Here is a 24,621-nt window from a genome sequence, read left to right as displayed (position 1 = left end):
CTCCTCACTTTCCTATCCAGAATGGAGTTCTCTAATAAATATCATTTATATTGATTTGAAACTATGAACTGGCTCCAAGTTAATTTACTCCCAGCATACACGCATGCCTAACCAAATTCCGCTGTGTTGTGCCTCTGTGCACTCTGCTATAATGAAAAAGGTTTCTCTTACCAGAGAGAATTCCCAACAGAAGGAAGCGTGAAACTCCATGAAAGTCAGTGGGACTTGCTTCCATATAATGAGGGAACAGTTAAACAGTCCCTGAGATATGGTCTTGGGGGAGGGGAGAATAATGGGAAAGTCCTTTTAAAAATCGGAGTGGAAAACGATGTAAAAATCCTGCGAGGTCAACCCACCAGCACTCCACCCAGCACATAGATTGTTCTCAAAGAATCTGACATTAGTCAAAGCATCCCACAAGGCATAAGATCTGATAGTATATTTAAAACAAAAATGCCAATAACCCATCTTCTCCTACTCTGTAGAGAATACAGCAAGAAAGAGATAGTGACTGACATAATGTGGAACATTACTCAAAGTTATCCTACTGAAATTAAAAGCACATGTTAAGGAATGCCTCCATGCACCCACACTTTGCCTTGGCCTTTCAGTTGGACATTGGGCTGGGGAGGGATGCATCCAGACAGACATTTAACAGGTGCAGTTTCCCTAATCATTTCTGAGAGATGCCCCTGATAAATTTCTGCCCGATGCATCTCTGATCGAGGTAAAGTGTGGGTGCATGGAGCCTCATTTCTAATGCCATCCATCATCATATACCAGATGGCACAAAGACTTTACAGCTTATATGGCACGGAAGTTAAGATGGGCACCTTAACCTGCAATAGCCAATCTTTTTAGAGCATGAGTGAAAACGTAAAGCATCTTAACTCTCATCTTAAACCGAAGGTTTTTAGATTACAGATCATCTTTACTTGCTTCTGGAATGTTTTATGGCTGAATGGGATATTTTGTGAGCCTGACACATTTCAAATAAATGTGATCCTTTTTCAAAGTTGTACTAAGACGTAAAACATAAAAGTGGCTAAAACCAGAAAACCTCTCATTACATCTCTGCTGCCATGCTGGTTCAAACTTCCAACCCATCACCAGCTGGGGGTGCAGCATTCTGTGCCAATGGAAGTTTCCAGTCCTTGGACAACCCCACAAAGAGTGCATGGCAATGGTGTGTTGCTTCATTATATCAATGTTCTTCACTGTAAGGCCCAGGGTCCAGAGGTGGCCCTCATCAACCCTCCTTGACTAATTGTTTACTGGGCCTGCATGAAGCTTCGGCCCAAGAGAAATACTCTGCACGGTCCTCCTGGCACCATGTGGAGCTGACCATTCTCATCATGCACGGCTGCACTTTGCCCAGCTCAGGGACTCCTTCAAGGGAAACTGAGCCCTCTTGAACCCCTGCGCCATCTTGGATGGCATGCACGGAGTGCTGGGAAGTGTAGTCCTTCCCCGTGCTTTCCTCCTAGAGCTCTTAAGAGAGGTTTCTGTCACTCTTAAAGCGCCCTCCCAGCACGGAGAAAAGCACAGTGCCGTGTGAGGTGGCTCTCAAACTGAAGGGATTTTTGCCAAAGTGGCCCCCACTTGAAAAATAGTGAAGAGCACGCCATCATACGGTCCTCCTGTGTGAGGCTGGCGAATACTCATTTTGCCCGGTGTCAGAGCAGACTATAGCTTCAGTCCTTATCGTCCATGTTGAATAACATCTGTTCTTGTCATTCCACTTCCCCTCATAAGACCTTGTGGTATCAGTCAGTGGAATCCGCTAACAAAGAACAATTAGAGTCAAATATGAAGAAGGAAGGGGTTCGAGTGGGTGAGTTCTCTTTTGTTCAGGTCTCTTCTCTCAGAGGCCACATTTGCTCTCAGAACTTTGTGAGTTGTAGATTTATTTATTTATTCCCCTGTGCAAGTTAGCAGCCGTGGACATAGCAAACAACAACAACAAATAAAACCTCACTCTGAGATGCTTCAATTACTGCAGTACAGCTCCTGGAAGGATTGACTCAGATGCTAAATGCTGGATCCAAATCTGCAGCCAAGGATAGAAACAAAGCCGTTCTGAATAGGCCCATGTTGTTTACAATGACTCCAGGGCCGCATGTTGCCACCTACCTCAGTCACAGCGACGCAGTGTGCAGACTGTTTTTCTATTGAGAGCTGAAAGCTGTTACGGGAAGGTGAGCAAGGACGCCGAGGGGGAGCCTAGATCTGTAGGTTGCATGTTGGTGAACTTAATGAATAGTTAGCAGGCAAGGACTTGAAGGCCGAAACCTGACAGGCTGTCAGGCGCTGATTGCCGTTTCCATAAAGGGCGCTATGTAAGTGTGAGTGATTGAGAGATTGATTGATTTGTTTTGCTGAGTCTCCTTTGTGGCCTCCTGGGTAAATTTCTGGCCACACCTCTCTGCCTCAAAGCACTTGCTCTGCCTGCTGTTGCTTTTTTCTTCCTCTGGCTTTTTTTTTTTAATTATTATTTGTGCGTAATGAAAATTTGTTATAAGCCTTCCCTTTCATCTGTACATGGCAGGCTGTCACGCAGAAACAAGCCATTCTGGAACCTTGCTTCTTTCCAAATTGCTAAATATTTTTCTTCAAATGGCTTCCCTAATGGGCTAGTATAATCAGAGTGGCATGCTCTCTGCCCACGCTGAAGATGCCAGAGCATTTGTCCAGTAGCACATGTGTTCCGGGCGCAATAAACACGTTGCCTGGACTGGCCGACACTGCAGCGCTGCTGCCCATCAAAAGCGGATTGCACATTCTGCATGCCTGACATGTACGTTTTGTTTTGCTGCTGTCCCCTTCTTATGAGTGTGTCCCTCAAAGAGAAGGCTCTGGCAATGCAGTCTGCTCTTGGGAAGGCAGCACACTTATTTCCATTCCATAAGGTGAGACCTGATGGCAGTACCAGGAGGGTTGTGCTAAGCACAAAACAAACCATGCGAAGAGTGACAGAGCTGGGCTTGCTAATAGTCTGGCCTGCCCAGGCCAGATTTTTATTGACTCCAGTTGCTGCTTTTCGGAGGGGCAGGCACCAGTGCTCCCCAAGGCCAGGCGATCCATGTGCTATATGCTAAACTGTTGCTGACCCACTGCTTTATGAGCCTAAGTGGTTATGCAGGAACAGAAGTGAATAGGTTGTGTGCGATAAGAAAATAATTTGCCAAAAACTGCAACAATAAAGAGGGCCTGATGGGATCTCTTATGGCATGAATAGCCTGGAGCAGCTGCAGATTTCTCTCTGCTTTCACAATTATTTTCATTTTTATAACAGCTAAAAGCGAAATATTGTCCAGGAGCTTCCACAAATGCAGCATTTCCATAGATTTTGTGTGTGTAAAAAAAAGAAGAAGTGGAGCAAAAAGAACTTTCTGGATGGAAAATCCCTTGGCAGATCAGCCAAGCCCAGGCTCTTTTTGTAGATGTCATGATGGATTTCTTCAGAATCAAGCCAGCCTGAAAACTCCTATTCCACTGAGTATGCACCTAGACTGACCAGTTCTGTTCACAGGTGACCAATATAGGTGACTTTCAGAAGCTCTTTAGCTTCTCATCAGTAGATCCACATTACAAACTATCCTTTGTGAAACAGGATATGCCAATTATATGTTTCAAATCATTTTGAAGCCTACTGTCCATATAAGAGGCAATGGCCAGGAAAATTAGCGAACAGGAATTCGCAAACAGGGTCATAGGAGTTTTGTATGGAATTTGGCAGGGAGGTGTGTTGGGGAGCTAGAAAGGAGGTCCGCTGATCACAAGGGAGACCAGCAGGAAGAGAAGGTAAGAACTACTCCCTCTTTCATATTCTCAGGAAAAAGTTTAAACAGTTAAACTGTTGAATAGCTGACAACTACAGCTAAGACCTAACTTTCAAATAAACAATCTCCAAATACTCTGAACAGCCAACAAAACCAGTTATGAAAATAGAAAGCCAGCAGGAGAGGGGGCGGTTCACAGTGTATTGCACAGAGTGTCACATGTATGAGGAGCTCCTGGCTCTCAGGGAACACATTTGTTCCCTCAAAACCAAGGTGGCGGATCTGGAGAAGCTCAGAGAATCCAAGAGGTACATGGAAGAGACCTTCAGGGATGTGATAGAGGCATTCCACTCCAAGACTGATGGCTCCTTCACTGTCAGGGAGAATGAAGGTCTCAGGGAAGGAGGACATCATTCTGAGGAAGAAGGAAATGCTCCCTTAGAAGGGACCGCTTCCATGAATGATGAGCCCATATCTTCTCGCACAGGGGATTTGATCATTAGGGACATAGAGAGATGGGTCTGTGACCCGTGAATAAACCACACAGTGACTTGGCTGCCTGGTGCAAAGGTTGCGCGCGGCATCTAGATAAGTTGTTATGCAGTGCAAGGGAGGAGTCAGCTGTTGTGCTGCATGTCAGCACCAATGATGTTGGGAAATGTAGTCGGGAGGCCCTGGAAGCCCAATTTAGGCTGCTAGGTAGCATATTGAAGTCCAGGACCCGCAAGATAGCATTCTCAGAAATGATACCTGTTCCATGTGTGGGGCCAGTGAGACAGGCAGAGCTGAGGGGTCTGAGTGCTTGGATGAGACGGTGGTGCCAGGAGGAGGGGTTTAGATTTGTTAGGCACTGGGATATGAATTCCCCCCCCCCAAGCCTCTAAAACTAGAGGATTTTTTAAAACTGGACATACTTTGCGCCAAGCCAGAATTTGCAGCCTCCATTCGGGGGGAAATGAAGTCCTGTCTGTCCTAGTCCCTGATAGCCCACAGGGACCTCGGGGTAAATCCAACTAATATGTGGACTGGCTCACTCCAACCAGGAGTGGATTTGAAATAAAAGCCGTGTGTGAAAAGCCTCCAGGGACATGGTTGAACCGTTAGATGATGAGGGAGTGGAAGGGTTATTAAGGAGGAAATGGATATTGCAGAGAAGTTAAACCATCTGTCTTCACAGCAGAGGATACTGAGCATATACAACAACAGCAAAAACAACAAATACCTGTGCCTGAACTGAGCTTCTCAGGGACTGAGGCCAAAGAACTGAGTCAGATAGAGGTGATGAGAGACTGCATTCTAAACTGTCTGGAAAAATTAAAAATTAACAAATCACCAGGGCCAGATGGCATCCACCCAAGAGTCCTTAAATAACACAAATGTGAAATTGCCAACCTTCTTGCAAAAATATATAACTTATCCCTACAATCAGGCTCTGTACTAGAGGACTGGAAAGTAGCCTATGTAACACCGATTTTCAAAATGGGATCCAGGGCGGGGCGGGATCAGCATGGCTTCTACAAAGGTAAGTCTTGCCTCACTAACCTTTTGGAGTTCTTTGAGAATTTCACTAGGTGTGTGGATAAAAGGATCCAGTTGACATAGTATACCTGCTCTGGACTTTCAAAAAGCTTTCAACAAAGTTCCTCATCAAAGACTCTTGAGCAAACTTAGAAGTAATGGGATAAGGGGACAAGTTCATGTGTGGATCGGAAACTGGTTGAAAGACAGGAACCAGAGGGTGGGAATAAATGGATAGTTCTCTAAATGGAGGGAATTAAGAAGTGGGGTCCCCCAGGGATCTGTACTGGGACCAGTGCTCTTTAACTTTTTCATAAATTATCTAAAATTTGGAGTAAGCAGCGAGGTGGCCAAATTTGCAGATGAAACCAAACTATTTAGGGTAGTGAAATCCAAAATAGATTGTGAGGAACTTCAAAAGGATCTCTCCAGACTGGGTGAGTGGGCAAAAATTGTCAAATGCAGTACAATGTTAAAAAGTGTAAAGTGATGCATATTGGAGCAAAAAAAACCCCAACTTCACATCTTGTTGTGAGCTACTCCTGGTTTCACACTCTGTATATGCTCAGAGGGAAAGAGGCAAAATCATATCATATATAAACTGCATTTGTTCTTGGAGATGGTGACCATGTGGGATCTGGGCGTGCAAACAGAGACAGAGGAAGACACACTCAGAAAGTTCAGTGGGGCTTTATTATAGAAAGATGCTCATCAGGATAAAATTCAAACAGGTCATCCAAGAGAGAAGAAAGAAGGAGGGGCTTAGGAAAGGGATGGCGGTGATTAGTAGGGAGGAGGGAAGTGGGGAGCAGGCTAGGCTGTTCGTTGAATAGACATCTCACCTGTTTCATGAAGAAGGCTTCAAAAGGATTTGTTTGTTGCTTAGGGCACGAGGCTTGGGAATGATGCAGGCTCAGGCAGTCCAGCAGGCTAGTGGTAGATGCTCAGAACAAGACAGAGAGCGAGAGCGAGCCATGGCTGGGTAGTCTTGACTTCTCACTACGCAACAGAAGGTCACAGACAGTCCCTACCCACGGATAGAATTCCTGCTTCAGCCCCTCAGCTTGAGCAGCTAACTCTGGGGATCGCTCTTGTGCAAAGGTCTGCTGTTTAGGCAAAGCTTGCTGCCTGGCCGTGTCTGAGGTGGCTCCTTTTATACAAGCTGGTCCTTTTGATCTGTCATGAATCTCAAAAGTGTAAATTGCTGTTAGCCTCTAGATCCTGTTTCCTGACAATTATCAATCAGTGCAGGATATTAGTTCAGTCCAGGATAAACAGGATTTGGGTTCCATCTCCTGTTAGCTGCTATCAGAAAATATTGTATTCTTGTGTTCTCAGAACATCTGCATTTCTTAAGCTGTTGGTTTGTCTTTGCTTAACAGGCAGACCCCTGGCACCTCTTGCTACAAAGAGTGTTAGAAGTCAGAAAGGTGAGGAGGAAGAGATCTAAACTCTATGTGAGATACAAATCAAATTACTTGTGTGTGTGTAAATCTACCTAACATGCATTTGTAAAGGCATTCCACAGGGATAGCATTTGAATATATGTGAGACAGGAAAACAAGCCTGGCCATTGTGTTTCTTGATTACAAGCTGCACAAACACTGTGAAACACCTTTTCATAGGAAATGCTGGCTTACCCTTACCTTTTCAAAGCAATTACCATTTGTCACAAAAGCAAGTCATGAGGCCTAGATGCCATGTACTGATCAGTTCATTCAGAGTTGAGTGCGTCCTTGTATCAGTGCCTCTCTGAGCTGAACATGGTTATCGGAAATAGGCCTGAATTCTGAACCAAATTCTGGGTCCAGTCCACTAACCTTGGCCATGTTGGCCATAACACTATATTGACTATACGCTGATGGGTCAGTGACTGCCCAGGTGAAGGCTCCTGGGGTCATGGTGGACAGCTCATTTAAAGTGTCAACTCAATGTGTGGCAGCTGTGAAAAAGGCCAATTCCATGCTTGGAATCATTAGGAAGGGGTTTTAAAATAAAGCTGCTAATATTATAATGCCCTTATACAAAACTATGATGTGGCCACATTTGAAGTACTGCATACATTTCTGGTCACCATATCTTAAGAAGGACATTGTAAAACTGGGAAAGGTGCAGAAGAGGGCAACCAAGATGATCAGGAGCCTAGAGCATTTTCTTTATGAGGCAAGGCTACAACACCTGGGGCTTTTTAGTTTAGGAAAAAGATGACTGAGGGGAGACATGATAGAGGTCTATAAAATCATGCGTGGAGTGGAGAAAATTGATAGAGAGAATTTTTTCTCCCTCTCTCATAACACTAGAACTAGGGGGTCATCCCATATAACTGACTGCCAAGAAATTTAGGATAGACAAAAGGAAGTACATTTTCTCACAATGCGTAATAAACCTATGGAATTCTCTGCCCCAAGATGTGGTGACAACCGACAGCCTGGATGGCTTTAAGAGGGGTTTGGATAAATTCATGGAGGACAGGTATATCATTGGTTACTAGTCAGAGGGCTATAGGCCACCTCCAGCCTCAAAGGCAGGATGCCTCTAAATACCAGTTGCAGGGGAGCAACGGCAGGAGGGCATGCCCTCAGTTCTTGCCTGTGGGTTCCCCAGAGGCATCTGGTGGACCACTGTGTGAAACAAGATGCTGGACTAGATAGGCCTTGGGCCTGATCCAGTAGGGCTGTTTTTGTGTTCTTATGTAAATCCTCCTTACTTTTCATCCTCATCATTATAGCCCTTTCAGATTTTTGTTTCTCTGGTCCTGTTGTAATAATCAATTTGCAAAACTAAAGTTGTCACGTCTTGAATTCAATTCCAATAATGGCTTGCATCTTTTCACATTCTACTCCACCTCCAGTTGAACAGTTTTCATTTCAGTATAATGTACTGAAGGAAAGAAAGCCATCATCTATTCAGAGAACATGAGCCTGCATTTCTTTGCTCTGCCACAGGCTTTCTGTATGCCCCAAATCATGATCTGTTTCATAATGTCCAGATGGTGATTTTCAGTAGGGATGGATGTTCATTAAATGTGCAGCTATCCCACTTCTATGACCGGCTACACTCAAGGCATGTGCTCCATCACATGTTCCCTCCGTTTAATGCAGTAAGAGAAGGAAGAAGTCTCAAGAGGTAAAGCTGTCAGATTTACACATGATAGGAGCATAGCATGGTGTGGTGGGGGTAGAATAGGAAATTGCTTGCACTCCCGAACATGGAAGACATTTAGCTTTTGTCCATTTGACATGACATACAGAAAAGCGACATTTGTGGTACCCACTGGAGTCTGCTGAATTTGACAATGATGTTGTCAGTGTTAGGCCATAGGTAGCCCAAGACACAGATTGCTGAAGATGTGAGTCTCAGCAGGATTGGGAGTAGAATTGGTAGAACCACAGAAGTGTCCATCCAGAAGAGCCCTGATTCACATCCTGACCTGTTTGGTCTGTCTTTTTCCATGGTGTAGGAGTGTACACACAGCCCTGCCCTTAGCCCTGCACTGAAAGTAATATGCAATGTCCTTTTGCTTATTTAAAAGCATGTTGCGCTGCGCAGTCTCTCGCGCGTGGTGGTGATCAACCAGTGCTGCTGCAGGCTGGTATGGATCCACCTGTGCTACTATGGGCTTCTGATGAGGCATTGCCAGTGCCCGGCATTTGCACAAGAGGACAAATACTCCAAGAATCCCACCTGCATTCTGGAAGCACTGGTTAGATTAGAAACATGTCAAGTGATGACACCACTTTTGAAACTACTTTTCTGGTGAATGTGAATTAATCACTGAAGGAAAATGCGGGCCAGTAGGTGGCGCAGCAGAAATCATGGGAGGAACCTGCTGCCCATGTGAGCTGATCATCAGATCCAACGGGAAAAGACAATGAAAATCTGTGGGTGTGTCTGGATACTGAGTAAGCTTTCATCTTCTATATTTGCAGGCTCTTTCGAAGCCCTTAGTTTCAGTGTTTTCCATTTGTAATATGAGACTGTCGATTGACTATTAATTGATGGCTGGTGCGCTAAGATTTGGAGTTGATTTAATTTTATTCATTCATTCATTCATTCATTCATCTATATCCCGCTCTTCCACCAAGCAGCCCAGAGCAGTGTACATGGTTATGTTTGTCCTCACAACAACCCTGTGAGGTAGGTTACGCTGAGAGATAAAGGCCCAAAGTCATCTAGTGAGCTTCATGGTCAAATGGGGATTTGAATTCGGGTCCTAGTACAACACTCTAACCACTATGCCATGTAGGTCACTACAGAGTATGGCTCATGGAGTGCTGCAGGTAATTGTGACTCCCTGCCTCTCAAACCACCATTTTATTTGTTTGTTTGTTTCTACATTTAGATCTTGCTCAGCCTCCAAGGAGCTCAGAGTGGTGTACGTGGTTATGTTTATACTCACAACCACCCTGTGAGATAGATTAGACTCAGAGATAACTGACTGGTCCAGAGTCACCCAGTGAGTTTCAAAGCAGAATTGGGACATGAATTTGGATTTTCCCAGTCCTAGTCCAACATTCTAGCCACTATACCACGTTGAGGCGAATCTCATGATCGGTGAGACACGCTGAGAGCGGGTTAGCGGGGAGAGAGGCCTTAGCCTGCTCTCCCCACGGACGATCAGGCAGGAAGCCCTGGGCAACTGAATTGGCTGCCCACACAGCTGCCGGCTCCATCATGGAGCCAGTGCGGGTTGTGAGGATCCAGGGCCAGGAGGCTTATTTCAGCCTCCCGGCGGAGGTCTCTTCATGTGTTTGCCATGGCACAGAGCCATGCCGCAGCAATACACGATCAAATAGACGGGGTTAGTGGAGGGCTCGCTCAGCTAACCTCGTCTAAGGGGAGGGCTCCGTAATCGGGTTACCTGCTTTGAGGGCACTGGGCTTGCCTGCAAGCCTGGTAGTTCTCACGCTCACCAGAAAGTGGGCTATGCTCCCTTAGGGAAATGGCAATGTTTAGGAGCTTTGTGTTGAACAAATGTAAGTCCAACCCATCTAGTCAATCTAACAGCTATAAGCTGTACCTGAAGATACCAGAAGTACCCGTGTATAATTGTCATCAAATAGTAACTGACATCCTGACTAATGAAGCACTGGTGCTTGAGGATTGGCCCTGGGTTTTTTTTGGTGCCCTAGGCAAAGAATGACTTTGATGCCGCACCCCCAGACAAGAAATGAGGAGCCCTGCATATGCTCAATGGTGCGCTCCTCCTCCTCCTCAGTCCTCAAGCCCAGAGCCACCCTGTCCCCTCAGCACTAGGAGGCTGGCACACAACTCTGCCAGGCATGCGGCTCATTTGCACCTGAGCACTGGAGGAGAGAGAGAGGCCAGTGGGCAAGTGGGCAGACAGCATGCCTGGGCACACAGAGTTGGTACTGCTGCCTACACTAGGGCACACACTTGCCATGGCCCAAACTGGACTGCACCAGGCTCCACCACCACTGCCTCCTCTCCAGTCTCCTCTGCCTCCTTCCCCTCCACTGCTGCCATTGCCTCATCAGTGGAGGCCCACTGTGGGGTGGGGTGCACAGTGGGGTGTTGGTGCACTGGTGTCCCTTAAAACTTGGTGCCTTCAGTGATCATACAGGTCACCCATACAGGCAGGCTGGCCCTGACAGGTGCATTGGAAGAATCACCAGTCTAGTACCAGTGCTTCCAAAGAGTTTCAACTCTAACACTGCACCAGTGTTAGTGTTAGTGTTAGTGTGTGTGTGTGTGTGTGTGTGTGTGTGCACATGTGCAATAAATTTCATTGACCTCCCCTTCTCCGGAACCCCTCTGTGTCAAACAAAAATATTACCCTGAGGGCCTCATGACAGTCAGGGACATATTTTTGGGTGGCACAGAGTGTTTCCTGGGGAAGGAGAAGTCATTAAAATTTGCCCTCACAGCTGAGCCAGTGGTGGAGCTGAGTTAGCTGACATTTTCAGAAGCATGCTGCTCCTGTTGCACAGGTGCTTCATTAGGATGTCAGTCACTATTTTTAAGTTATGTCCTTTTCTGCTCAGAGATGCCTGTGATCTTAGATGGACTTTGTTTCTTGGTTTATAATGATTTCACCCAAGTCACAAAATGTTGGATATGGAGTTCCAGTGCATCAACTTTTTGCACCGACTATCTTAATGACCACTAGGGGCATTGGGAGTAGAGGTGGTTAGTGAGGGTCTTCATACCTGTCCCTGCTCGCCTCTACTCCATGACCCCTGCCTTGACTCCTCAGGTATTTCCTGTGGTGAATCAGTCCTCTTCCTTTCTTCATAGAGAGAAGGTGGAAACATATCTCTCTTTCCCTACCTATTCATTACAAAGCCAATAGATAGAATAGGTCTTTCCTATCTCAAATGTACTTCACCAATAAATCAACTTAGTATTTGGATTGTACAACAATCTCCATGTATGTTCTTTAAATAGCTACAACAACTAAACTCTGCACTCTACTCTGTAACTGGAGTGGGTAGCTTCTTTTGTTGGCGCTTTGCTAAAATAACCACAAAACCCAACACAAAACACATCCCATAATTATACAGACACAGTAATGCCTGAATAGTTAAAGTGAGATGTAAAAATTGCATTCCATCATTATAAGCTCTGAATATTCTATCAGTCAGATTCTATTCATACAGTCTGTCTGAAATTTGGCACACAGCAAGTAGGCAGCGTGCCACTATTTTGTCAAATTTAGTAAGTTTGGGGCAGTATAAAAATGTTTTAATAAATAAAATAATAATAAATAAATTTATTGCAGATATGGCAGACTCTTTAAAAAGCTGGTTTTCACATGTAAAGTGTGCCGTAAAGTTGATTTTGACTCCTGGCGACCACAGAGCCCTGTGGTTTTCTTTGGTAGAATACAGGAGGGGTTTACTATTGCCTCCTCTTGAGCAGTATGAGATGATGCCTTTCAGCATCTTCCTATATCTCTGCTACTGGATGTAGTACCAGTGGGGATTCACATGTAAGCAACCTTTATTGCACCAACAGGTAATATACTTTCTTCCCCGATCCTTCTGAGTGTGTGTGTGTATCTATAAGATCCCCAGAGCTGTACATGCTCTCATTGCTTTGGAATGAAAAAATATGTTGAGTATTTCTTGAACTATTCTCCTTTGAAATATCAATTATAACAGTGTAATCAAGTCCTAGGTACACATTACAGCACATATCAAATGGCCAGATTGATTCTTCCTAGCATCAGTCTTTTCCCTCAGTAAATATGGATGTTGTATCCCTTATGCCGGGGGTGCACAAGTCAAATACCCTGGTGGGCAGGAACCAAACATGACTTGGTATGCAGGGTCTGAGGTAAATATTCGGCACATTAATAATTATAAAAATATTAATGAAAGCAATTATTAGTTACTCATTAAAAATATTAATGAAAGCAATTATTAGTTACCCATAGCATGAGAATGTAAGAGGAGGCTCCTGGCAACCTTTCCTCTTCCCTGTCCCCCACGCACTTCCAACGTTTGCAAAGATCAGTTTTGAAAGGGGGCTGATCCCCCCTGCCATGTCCATGGGGCAAGCTGGCATTTTGCACCTCAATACTTTGGACCACCTCTGGGTCCAGCAAAAAAGTCCCTGTGGGCCAGATCTGCCCCCCCCCCGGGCCTTATGTTTTGCAGGCCTGCCTTATGCTGAGCTTTGTGAACCAGCTGAGCCACCATAGCAAGTTTAGCTGTGTGGCTAAGTTGACCCTCATTCAGAGAGGCTATTCTCACGACCGCTGGAAAGTGGGCTAAAGGAGCCCATCCCGCTTTCCAGTGGTCATGGGCTGCAAAGGGAGCCACACGGCTCCCAGCAGCAAACCCCTCTAAATACCCCCCCCATTAAACAAGGTTAGCAGAGCGAGAGCTCCGCTAACCCTGTTTCCCTGATCATGAGTAGCCATGGCACAGCTCCATGCCACGGCAACTCATGAGAAGACTCCCGACCGGGAGGCTCCAACAAGCCTCCCAGCATGGGGGTCTCCCCAGAATGCCCTGCATGTGGGGCATTCTGGGATTTTCTGGTTCCCGATCATCCTGGCCCCCGATCCTCACCACCCCAACCAACTCCATGACAGAGCCTGTTATCATGTGGGCGACCAATCCAGCCACCCAGGGCTAGCACCATGATAGTCTGCGGGGAGAGTGAGCCAAGATCTCCCCGCCAAACCCGCCTCGGCTCTCCACACTGCTCGTGTGCAGAGCCTCAGAGACTACTGGTTTGCTGAGCCTGTTTTGTGTCGGTAGTAGCTGCCTAACAGGACAGTCCTTGGCATGTTTACTGCAGAGTAAGTTCCACAGTTAATAAGGGTGGGATGTAATAGAAAAATCCCTGTAAAAAGCAAGGGGAATTACGGGGAAAACTTTATAAAACAGAGTGGGGTGAGAGAGAGATCCTTTTTAAAAATGAGAGGAGGGGTGATGAAAAAAGCCCTTTAAAAACCAATGGGTAATAATGGATAATGGAACAAGCCCTTTAAACAGTGGGAGGGGAAATAGTGGAACAATTTTTATAAAAACCAGAGAGAAAATAAAGGCAAGATCATTTTTAGAAACATGACAGGAGGAAATAGGGAAAGAATCATGTTCAAAGAGAGAAAGATAATTGTAATGAGGGATGGGGAAGAGAATAAGGGAAAGAGCTTTTAAAAAAAAATTAAGGGAAGGAATGGTGAAGTAATGCTTGTTTTAAAAGGGGGTGAAATAATCTCATCCACAACCAGCAGCATTCACACTGTGTTCTTAATTCTGACATTATCCACAACATCTCAGCTGTTACAGATCTTATTACAGATAGGACCTGTTAATATATTGTTTAAAAGCATGCCAATGCTTGGCTTGTAGGAAACAACTAAAGACACATCTCTTCAGCCAAGCTTTTTAGCTGTTTGGTAGTTTTAAAGGGTATTTTAATTTGCTTTTTAAAAATATTTTAATTGTTGAAATTTCTTGGTTTTATTGCTGCAAACCTCCTAGAGACTTTGATAGTGGGTGGTATACAAATATGTCAAATAAATAAATAAATAAATAAATAAATAAAATCTGCTATATGGTATTGATAGCACATTCTCTTAGTAACCAGTTTGAGGGCTGCTGGAGATAATCTCACAATGCATCGTGCAGAAATCCATCAGGAGTTTCTGTAGCAAGTGACTGAAATAGATTTTGGACTGGTTGAATTTCAATCTAGACTTTTATTAAAGTAGCTGGCATTTTGGAAAATCACTGGTTAGTATCCTAATGCTACATGTGCACTTCTGTCAGCAGTACACATGCAGAGTTTGCTCCTTCCATTCTGGAATGTTCTGTCACAGTAGAAACACATCCCTGACCCTCTGTTTTTGCTGTGTTTCCACTGTGACAGACCACTTCCAGAGCATGGAAGACACATTTGTTCACCCAGGCTTTTAATTAGATACTGTTTGTTAGATATAGACATTAGATATCGTTTGTTTTTTTAATAGTTTTAACCTTTTAAATTTTAAATTATTGTAATGTTTTAACCTTTTTATTTGTTTTTATTGTTTTGTTGTAAACCATCCAGAGACTTGTGTTTTGGGCTGTATACAAATATGTTACATACATAGATAGATAGAAACGGGGAAAGTGACAAAAATAGTTGCACTCTTGAGCAAGAGCACCCATGACTCAGAAGCACAGGGGCTAGCGCCCCATGCGTGCTGTTGTTAGAAGCACACACACAGCATTAGTCTGGATGCCAGCCAATGTGCCTTACAGAAATGCATCAGGTGTATTTCTAGCAAGTGATTGGGATGCTGCACCTATTGAATTTCTGCTTGGATGTATCCCTCTCTAGCCCAGTGTTGAGCTGAAAGATGAAGGCAAAGTGTGGATGCATGGAGCTTAATTTGTAAAGCCAGTATAATATATGACACTGTACAAAGTCTTTACTGTCTGTTTACATGGTGTGAAAGCGGAGATGCCTGCCTTAAATTGCACTATCCACACTTTTTGGAACATGAGTAAAAACTGAAAGACCTTTAACTCCCATTTAAACAGAAGGTGGTTTTGTTTTGTTTTGTTTTGTTTTGAAATTATCATTATGTATGTCAATGGTGAGGAGACTGTAGTAAATAACAACAGTGAAAGATCTGGAACAGGGATAACATGAATGGAGGTAAGGATGAAAACTCCCTGTTCTTAAAAAGCAGTGGGTTGATGGACAGAGAAACAGGCCCAGTTTTGTCTGGCTATGCACACTACATTTTCAGTTACAAGAGTGACTGCAGGATTGTTTCCATGTTGTTAGATTACAAAGTGGGAAGTACCCCTTTGATTACAACATGGAAAGCACAGAGCAAGTACCCTGATCTGTCAGATTCATTGGAACTGATAGTTTGCAACCAAGCAAGCCCTGCTTCTGACACACATTATAAACTTGGGTAAGTGGATACACATTTTCAACTTGAGCTTTGAACTGACCCTTATTTCCTCAGCCACCTTTGGATCTTTTTAATGACACAACTTAGCAAGGCAGATTTGAGCTTCATCTCTGCAGAACCCAAATCCACTTGTTTAAGTGGAATATTTTTCTGTTTATGCTGCAGGCTAAACAAGTAAGTTTACCTAGGGTCTCTTGTTAAAATGAGCCATCTGTGGCAGCTGTGGTAATTATAACAAGCCCACTGTACCTTTCAAGCAGAGCTCTTAAGTTTATGTTTATACTTCAGAAAACAAGGGGAACAACTGCTCAAGAGGTGAAGTGCTAGCAAGGTGCTACCTTGCTATTTAATGTCCATTCTGTGCTAAGAACATCATGAGTCATTCCAAAGTGATGGTTATTGTATATGCTAAGAGAGCAAACAACATGAAAACATGAGGATGTATCTTCCCTAGCACAAATCCATGGGTTGGCGGTACTTTAAATGTGTGCCAATGGGCAATTTACCTGTGTACACAGCTGTTTGGGTAATTTAAGTACAAAATATAAATAATTTCATTGAGAAGCATTTCACAAATCCATAATGGATTTCCATAATTCCTTCAGTAATGTCTTTACTAATGCTATAATGAGTTTGTTTCAATGCAATTCATGCTTGGCTTTATTTATAGTTGTATTTGTAGAGTTTGTTAACAGGATTAAGAGGTTTAAAAGTAATAGGAATAAAGCCATTTATAGAAACAACTACCAGTTGTGACAGAAGTTGATTAGATTTTTGATCAGTGCTAAATAGAAATGTATCTGAATTCGGAGCCTGAATTCTATTAAGCTGGGGATAGACAAAAAAACTCTTTAATTTCTGGATCTGGTTTCAGTAATATATACGAATTCCCAATCAGATTTTACATGAAATAGAAGTGAATGGGTGGTATACCAGTAGGTTACAGAGTACTAATTAGGCTATTACAGAAAACGCTAGTTCTGACACAGTTTATTCTGATTCACATTCCCCATGATGCCCTAGGACTGTCTGTCCCATACATACATGGAAATATTCAGAACATCTGCAAGGGCTGGAATTTATATGGTGAGGCCCAGACCCTCTTTTGTTGTCCCATGTAGGTATGTGCATGAATGGTGATTCGCTCACTGATTCAGAGCATAGCCCAGGAACTTTTAAAAGGGAGGAGAGCAGGTCCGTACCTGCTCCTTGCCACAGCTTGCCACAGCGGAATGCCCTCCAGCTGCCCTTGTGAGCCGGCGGCGCTCCTCCCAGCTGCCCTAGTGCCGTGGCAGCATGCATATGGCCATTGCGCATCCACAGAGGCCATGTGCGTGCTGCTACTGTGTGAGGATAGCTCTGTGGAATGCCACCGGCTTCTGAGGGCAGCTGCGGGTGCGCTGCCACAGCAGACAGCGGCAGAGGAGCAGGTATGGACCTCCTCTCCTTTTAAAGGTGCCTAGGCTGTGCTTCGAATCAGTGAGCAAATCATGATTTGTGTACAAGATTCTGGGATGAGTGGGATTACTCAAACCATGCTGTGCAGGCTCCAGTCTTAGGGAAGACTTCCCATTGCCACCTCGGAAGACTTCCCATTGCCAGCTGGGAAGACCCGTCGCCTGGTGGTACATCAGCTTGTACTACCATCTGTTGCTCTTAGCAAAAGTCTGAACATCAGAACACCAGCACATCAGAACCAGAACTCATCGCAACCCACCACAGATTTCAGTAACCCACCCCAAAAGTCCACTACAATTCAGTTCACAGAAGGCCTTGGGAATCTGATCCAAAACCATCTTCAAGAAGCATTCAGGTTAGTACAAGTCTACATACAGATAATTTCTCAAAGCTTTTCATCAAGATATGTCCATCACTGATTTCATGCTAAAATTGTTGAAGGAATATCAAGATGACATTCTAGACCTGAAAACATGCTTCAGGTTCTAACAGTTGAGAATACCTGACCAGCCTCAACCCCTACAATTGTGTGAAGTTTGAAGCAGATAGGTCCATTGGTTTATTTTTTAAATTGAGATTAACTCAGTTGAGTTTCTCAGTGAGTTTCTCAGTTTTAATTTCAAGTTCGTGTGATCAGAGAGTTGTAGGCGTAGCTTTCTCAAAATGTAATCACATTCCATGAACAAAACCCCTTTTGGTTTAACATGCTGTGCTAAGGGCTTCTCATGTTCACTCAATCTCCAAAATGCTGGGAAATTCTGGCTGTTAAGGGCCACACCCTTAACAGATGCACTAACAGAAGCAATATGGATATGGCGTGGTTAGTCCGAGCTTCACCACTTTCCAAATGGCAGAGTGGTTGACCTAAGCCCCAGATTAGTTTATGCACTGAACAGGGGGTTGGACTAGATGGCCTTTAAATAACCTTAAAACTCTATCATTCTACATGGATGGTATTAGTGGCCAGTTGGTTACTTGTAACATGAAATGGTAGCTTCAGTTGCATAGACTCCATGTGTCTGGTCCAGTGAACAGACACATCTGGAACTTCAGTCCACCACTCTGCCCCTGATAGCCATCCAGCTCCAAGGTAGTGGTGAAGCTGGATCCAACCACAGCAGGGAATATATATGATATCTATAGTGCCTAAATAATCTTTTTATTAACTATTATTTATTTATTTAAAATAGTTATACCTCACCCTTCTGGTGCACTACTACTCGCGGCAGCTTACAACATTAATAAAATAAATACAATGTAGAACAATACAAAATTAATAAAGTTTAAAAAGTTAAGAGACCAGGCTAACACCACATTTAAACCTTATACATTTTAAAAGTTTCAAATTAAAAGTTATTAATAAAAAGCTAAAAACTACAAAATCTACTACATATAAGTGTGTCTATTAAGGGCTAGTATTTTGTAGCTTGAGTGAAAATGGAAAGTACTTAACACTATGTATCAACATATTCTACACACACACACACACACACACACACACACACACTTCCACGCACATTTAACAATACAATCCTTTCCTCCAAGATGCTGCAAAGCTGTTTCCGAAAGATGTGGAATGGGTTGGTTTGATTAACTTCTTTGCTCAAAATGTGAAAGAAGAACCTCCTCACAAAAATATAAAATAACTTCCCATATTAAGTACTAAAACTTGACAGGGTTCTTACTATTACATCTGCATAACACAATACTGAGCTAAATGGACTAAAGTTCTGACTTGGTAGAAGGCAGTTTCCTATGTTCCTATAACATTTATGTTATCTTTTGTGAGAAAGGAGATTTCTTTTACTTTGTTGATCATAAGTTTTATTTAGTTTATTGTTGTGGTGACCCAGCCTCTCCAACCTCTATAGCAGGTTTCCCCAAACTGCGGCCCTACAGATGTTGCTGAACTACAACTCCCAGCATCTCTAGACACAATTTTTTGTGGCTGGGTATGCTGGAAGTTGTAGTTCAGCAACATCTGGAGGGCCGCAGTTTGAGGAAGCCTGCTCTATAGGATTAACCAGAAGTGAACCCCTGTCTTGATTGACAGGCTGGTGACCCCGAGGCCTCAACCAATCAGGCCACCAGGTGGGTAGGACATGAGAGCTGCTGGGGGCATTCTGGGAACAAGAAGGTGGAATTGAGGGCAGAGAGTGCAGAGGGGCAGGAAATCCAGCATGAAGAATCTGAAGATCCTTGAAAGACAGGATTGCAGGAGGCTTGATCTCATCAGGATCTTTGGTGAGTTTTCAAGTGGGGTAGAAGTCCAGACTTTGGGGGCTTCAGAATCTAGCATAGGGGAAAGTATGTGACCTTGCATCAGGGTTTATTTTGCTTTTTGTGTGTGCTATGCAATTCCTAAGTATCTGTTCTTTGTAACTGAGTAACTAAGATTTCAATGTGTGCCACCTAAGAAAGACCTGGGTGTTTTGAAACATTCTTATAACCAACCTAAGCATTTTTAAGTGCATCTAAGACAAACCAGTCTGTAGTACTGAATAAACTGCTTTTTTTGTTCTTTTCTTCTTACAAGCCTCCCAGAGTGGGTTATTAACTCAGAGGTTGGGGGAGCCCTCTAGTGCACAGAGTCCCTGAGAGTTCAGTTCAGCTACCAGTAGCTCCATGTGCAGGCAAGCACGTGGGGAGCAGGTTTTTGTTTGCAGTTGCCCAATAACCAGTTCAAGAGAGATCCCGGGATTAAAGCACTCTAGGCCAGCGGTCCACACTCTGAAAGTTTAGAGTGCTTGGTGGCAGCAAATTTAAACTACTAGAGTTTTCCTTTTTCTTTCTTTAACTTCTTGCCTTAAAAGTTCAAGATTAAAACTCCAGTCAGCTTTGTAGCTCAGGGGGAGGGGTGACTAAGCAAAATTCTCCCTCGTGAGTCAGCTGGCTGGAACCGGTTCCTTACAGTTGTCACTCACCCAGTGTCTTTAATTTTAAAGTGTTGCATTAACCTTCATATAGACTATGTTGCTATTGCCCCAAGGAGACCTGAAGTGGGACTTTGTCAGTTATCTCCCCCTTTGCATGTACACACACACAAACGATCCTGGTTTGATATGCTGCCTTGCTCACGAACAGGTTAAAACAGACCAGGATTTGCCTGGTTTGAACACAACAACCAACTGTGGCTTGTTTAGAGCAATGAAAAGAAGCTGCTGATTTCAAAACCAAAATCCAGAAAGAGTAAAACATGAGCCTGAGGCATGCACTAGTAATGCTAAACAATGGTTTAATCATGATTTAGCATAACGTCTGAACCTGACCAGGGAGAATCTGTGAATGCTCTTTTGCCATTTAGGAAAAAAACCTTGAGAGGAAACCATGAACAGAAACTTGCCAGTCTCCTAACTGGAGTCAACTGGAAGCAAAAACAAAACAAAAAACCCACCTAAACTGACTAGCAATAAATTTGTATTTGCTGTTATCAGGGACATACACTGAATGGAACTCACTTGTAAGTGTAATTATAGAAGATCTTAAGCATGGGGGAAAGCACTGCTTGTTAACAGAGCACTATATTAGAACATAAGAACAGCCTTGCTGAATCAGGCACAAGGCCTATCTAGTCCAGCATCCTGTTTCACAAAGTGGCCCACCAGATGCCTCTGGGGAGCCCACAGGCAAGAGGTATGTGCATGCCCTCTCTCTTGCTGTTGCTCCCCTGCAACTGGTATTGAGAGGCATTGTGCCTCTGAGGCTGGAGAGCCATCAGACTTGTAGCCATTGATAGACCTGTCCTCCATGAATCTGTCTAACCCCCTTTTAAAGCCATCCAAACTGGTGACCATCACCACATCCCATGGCAAAGAATTCCATAGATTAATTATGTGCTGTGTGAAAAAATACTTCTGCTTGTTGGTCCTAAATTTCCCAACCTTCAGTTTCATGGGGTGACCCCTGGTTCTAGTGCTGTGAGAGAGGGAGAAAAATGTCTCTCTGTCTACCCTCTCCACTCCATGCATAATTTTATACACTTTGATGATGTTTCCCCTTAGTCACCTCTTTTCCAAGCTAAAGAGCCCCAGATGCTGTAGCTCAGCCTCATAAGGAAGGTGCTAAAGGCCCCTGATCATTTTGGTTGCCCTCTTCTGCACCTTTTCCAGTTCTACAATATCCTTCTTAAGATACAGTGACCAAAGCTGTACGTGGTACTCCAGATGTGGCCACACCATAGATTTGTATAAGGATATTATAATATTAGCACTTTTATTTTCAATCTCACTCCTAATGATTCCTTGCATGGAATTAGCATTTTTCACAGCTGCCGCACACTGAGACAACACTTTCAATTCACTGTCCACCATGACCCCAAGATCTCTCTCCTGGTCAGTCACTGACAGCTCAGACTCCATCAGCATATATGTGAAGTTGATATTTTTTTGCCCCAATGTGCATCACTTTACACTTGCTTACATTGAACCGCATTTGCCATTATATCACCCAGTCCCCAGTTTGGAGAGATCTTTTTGGAGTTCCTCACAATCCATTGTGGATTTCACTGCTCTAAATAGTTTAGTGTCATCTGCAAATTTGGCCACTTCACCCCAACTTCTAGATTGTTTATGAACAAGTTAAAGAGCCCTGGTCCCAGTACCGATCCCTGGGTGACCCCATTCCTACTTACCTCCATTGTCAAAACTGACAATTTATTCCTACTCTCTGTTTCCTGTCCTTCAGCCAGTTACTGATCCACAAATGTGTCCCTTTATTCCATGACTGCTAAGTTTACTCAAGAGCCTTTGGTTGGGAACTTTATCAAAAGCTTTTTGGAAGTCCAAGTATGCTATGTCATCCAGATCACCTTGATCCACATGCCTGTTGACACTCAAAGAACTCCAAAAGTTTAGTGAGGCAAAACTTTCCCTTGCAGAAGCCATGCTGGCTCTATTTCAACAAGGCCTGTTCTTCTATATGCTTAACAATTTTGTCCTTAAATATGCTTTCCAACAATTTACCCAGCACCCAAGTTAAGCTGACCGGCCTGTAATTTCCTGGATCCCCCCTGGATCCCTTCTTGAAAATTGGAGTCACATTGGCTACTTTCCAGTCCTCTGTACAGAGTGTGATTGTAGGGACAAGTTATATATTTTTGCTAGGAGACCAGCAATTTCACATTTGAGTTCCTTCAGAACTCTTGGGTGGATGTCATCTGATCCTGGCGATTTGTTGATTTTTAGCTCTTCAAGACAATCTTCCCTTGTCATTTCAAATTCACCCAGTTCCTCAGCTGCTAACCCTGAAAAACTCAATTCTGGAGAGGGTATGTGGTCAGTATCCTCCGCTGTGAAGACAGATGCAAAGAACTCATTCAGCTTCTCTGCAATCTCCTTACTCTCCTTAATAATCCCTTTGACACTCTCATCATCTAAGGGTCCAATCGCCTCCCTGACAGGTTTTCTACTTCTGATATATTTAAAGAAGTTTTTGTTATTCCCCTTGACATTTCTAGCTATATGCTCCTCAGACCCTCTCTTGGCATCCCTTATTATGTCCTTGCATTTCTTTTGCCAGAGTTTATGTTCCTTCCTGTTCTCTTAATTTGGTCAGGACTTCCATTTTCTGAAGGAAGTCTTCTTCCCTTTTATAGCTTCCCTGACTATACTTGTTAGCCACACTGGCATCCTCCTGAACTTGGTGGTACCTTTCCTCCTTCTTGGTATACATTCCAACTGTGCTTCTAGTGCTGTGGTTTAAAATAAGTTCCATGCTTTCTGGAGTGATTTGACCCTCCTGACTTTCCCTTTCAACTTCCCTGTCAACCTTCCCTTTCAATGTCCCCTCATTTTTAAGAAGTTTCCTCTTCTGAATTCCAACACATCTGTGTTGGACTTCCTTGACAATTCTCCACTCGCATATATGCTGAATTGGATCACACTATGGTCAATGTTACCCAATGGTTCTGCAACTCTGACATCTCACACCAGGTCCTGGGTGCTGGGAATTCTCTCTGGTAAGAGAATCCCTTTTTCATTATAGCAGAGTGCACAGAGGCACAACACAGCAGAATTTAGTTAGGCATGCGTGTATGCTGACAGTAAAGTAACTTGGAGCCAGTTCATAGTTTCAAATCAATATATATGGTATTTATTAGAGAACTCCATTCTAGACAGGAAAGTAAGGAGTTAGGATCTCTAATCTAGCTAGCTAGCTGGATGCAGATGGATTCTGCATCTCTGCACACATGGTGCAGGGAGAGGAGCTTGCATGTTGCAAGGCAGAAGGAACAGGAAGAGAAGAGGGGAGAGAGGAAGTGCAAAGAAGGAAGGAAGGAAGTTAGTCCCTAAGAGTAGCAATCTACATTCCAAAGGGATAGTGTCAGAGCAGTAGAGAAGGGATGACCATTGTCTTGACCCTCTAGCCCTCTGACTCACTAGTCTGTCCTGCACTGTCTTTGAGACAAGAGACAGCGCAAAGTCCTTCACTTCCAACACTGGGCACCACGCAGAATTCAATCCAAAGTCACCATCTCTCTAGTTGGTTCCATGACTAACTGTTCTAAGGCACAGTCATTTAGCACATCTAGAAATTTGGACTCTCTCTCATTACCTGACTGTGAATTTACCCAGTCTATGTGTGGGTAGTTGAAGTCACCCATTTTTACTGCCCTGTCTCTCTTTGATGCCTCTCTTACAGGTGAAACTCAAAAAATTAGAATATCGTGCAAAAGTCCATTAATTTCAGTAATGCAAATTAAAAGGTGAAACTGATATATGAGACAGACGCATTACATGCAAAGCGAGATAAGTCAAGCCTTAATTTGTTATCATTGTGATGATCATGGCGTACAGCTCATGAAAACCCCAAATCCACAATCTCAGAAAATTAGAATATTACATGGAACCAAGAAGACAAGGATTGAAGAATAGAACAATATCGGACCTCTGAAAAGTATAAGCATGCATATGTATTCAGTACTTGGTTTGGGCCCCTTTTGCAGCAATTACTGCCTCAATGCGGCGTGGCATGGATGCTATCAGCCTGTGGCACTGATGAGGTATTATGGAAGACCAGGATGCTTCATTAGCGGCCTTCAGCAATTCTGCATTGTTTGGTCTCATGTCTCTCATCCTTCTCTTGGCAATGCCCCATAGATTCTCTATGGGGTCAGGTCAGGCGAGTTTGCTGGCCAATCAAGCACAGTACACTGTATACTTTTCAGAGGTCCAATGCCCCACTGGGTGCCACCCATCCTGGCTCCACTGGGTGGCCCATGTCCTCCGCACACACCCAATGGTAGCTCTGCCATTGTTCCAGATAATTATGGGTAAACAATTGTGCAGCAGCACTAAAGAGATGTTGTGTTGGAAATTCTAACCTTAGTTGGCATACAACTGACCTCTTGCAAAATTTCTTGTTCATTTAACTTCTTGTTGGGGAGCAGAGTTCCCTCGCTGTATTATGCTTTCATCTAATAAGTTCAGCTTTCATAAAGCTTACTTTAATTGCCAATAGCTTGCTAGTAACTTGAAA

At 43.7% G+C, this 24,621-nt stretch overlaps 1 long non-coding RNA gene across 2 annotated transcripts in view; it reads left to right on the top strand.

The window, feature by feature from the left end:
- Positions 1-1,756: 1,756 nt before the first annotated feature.
- LOC128324613 (uncharacterized) overlaps positions 1,757-24,621 on the top strand; it is a 53,767-nt gene continuing 30,902 nt past the window's right edge. For both annotated transcript variants that reach the window (XR_008306985.1, XR_008306986.1), the window contains exon 1: positions 1,757-1,834. This is a non-coding gene — a long non-coding RNA (uncharacterized LOC128324613). The remainder of the gene's footprint in view (positions 1,835-24,621) is intronic.

The sequence above is a fragment of the Hemicordylus capensis genome, chromosome 4 (assembly GCF_027244095.1).
Source record: "Hemicordylus capensis ecotype Gifberg chromosome 4, rHemCap1.1.pri, whole genome shotgun sequence".
Classification (NCBI taxonomy): Eukaryota; Metazoa; Chordata; class Lepidosauria; order Squamata; family Cordylidae; genus Hemicordylus; species Hemicordylus capensis.
Note: the sequence above shows the minus strand (reverse complement) of the source record. Positions and strands in the feature narration are given on the sequence as shown.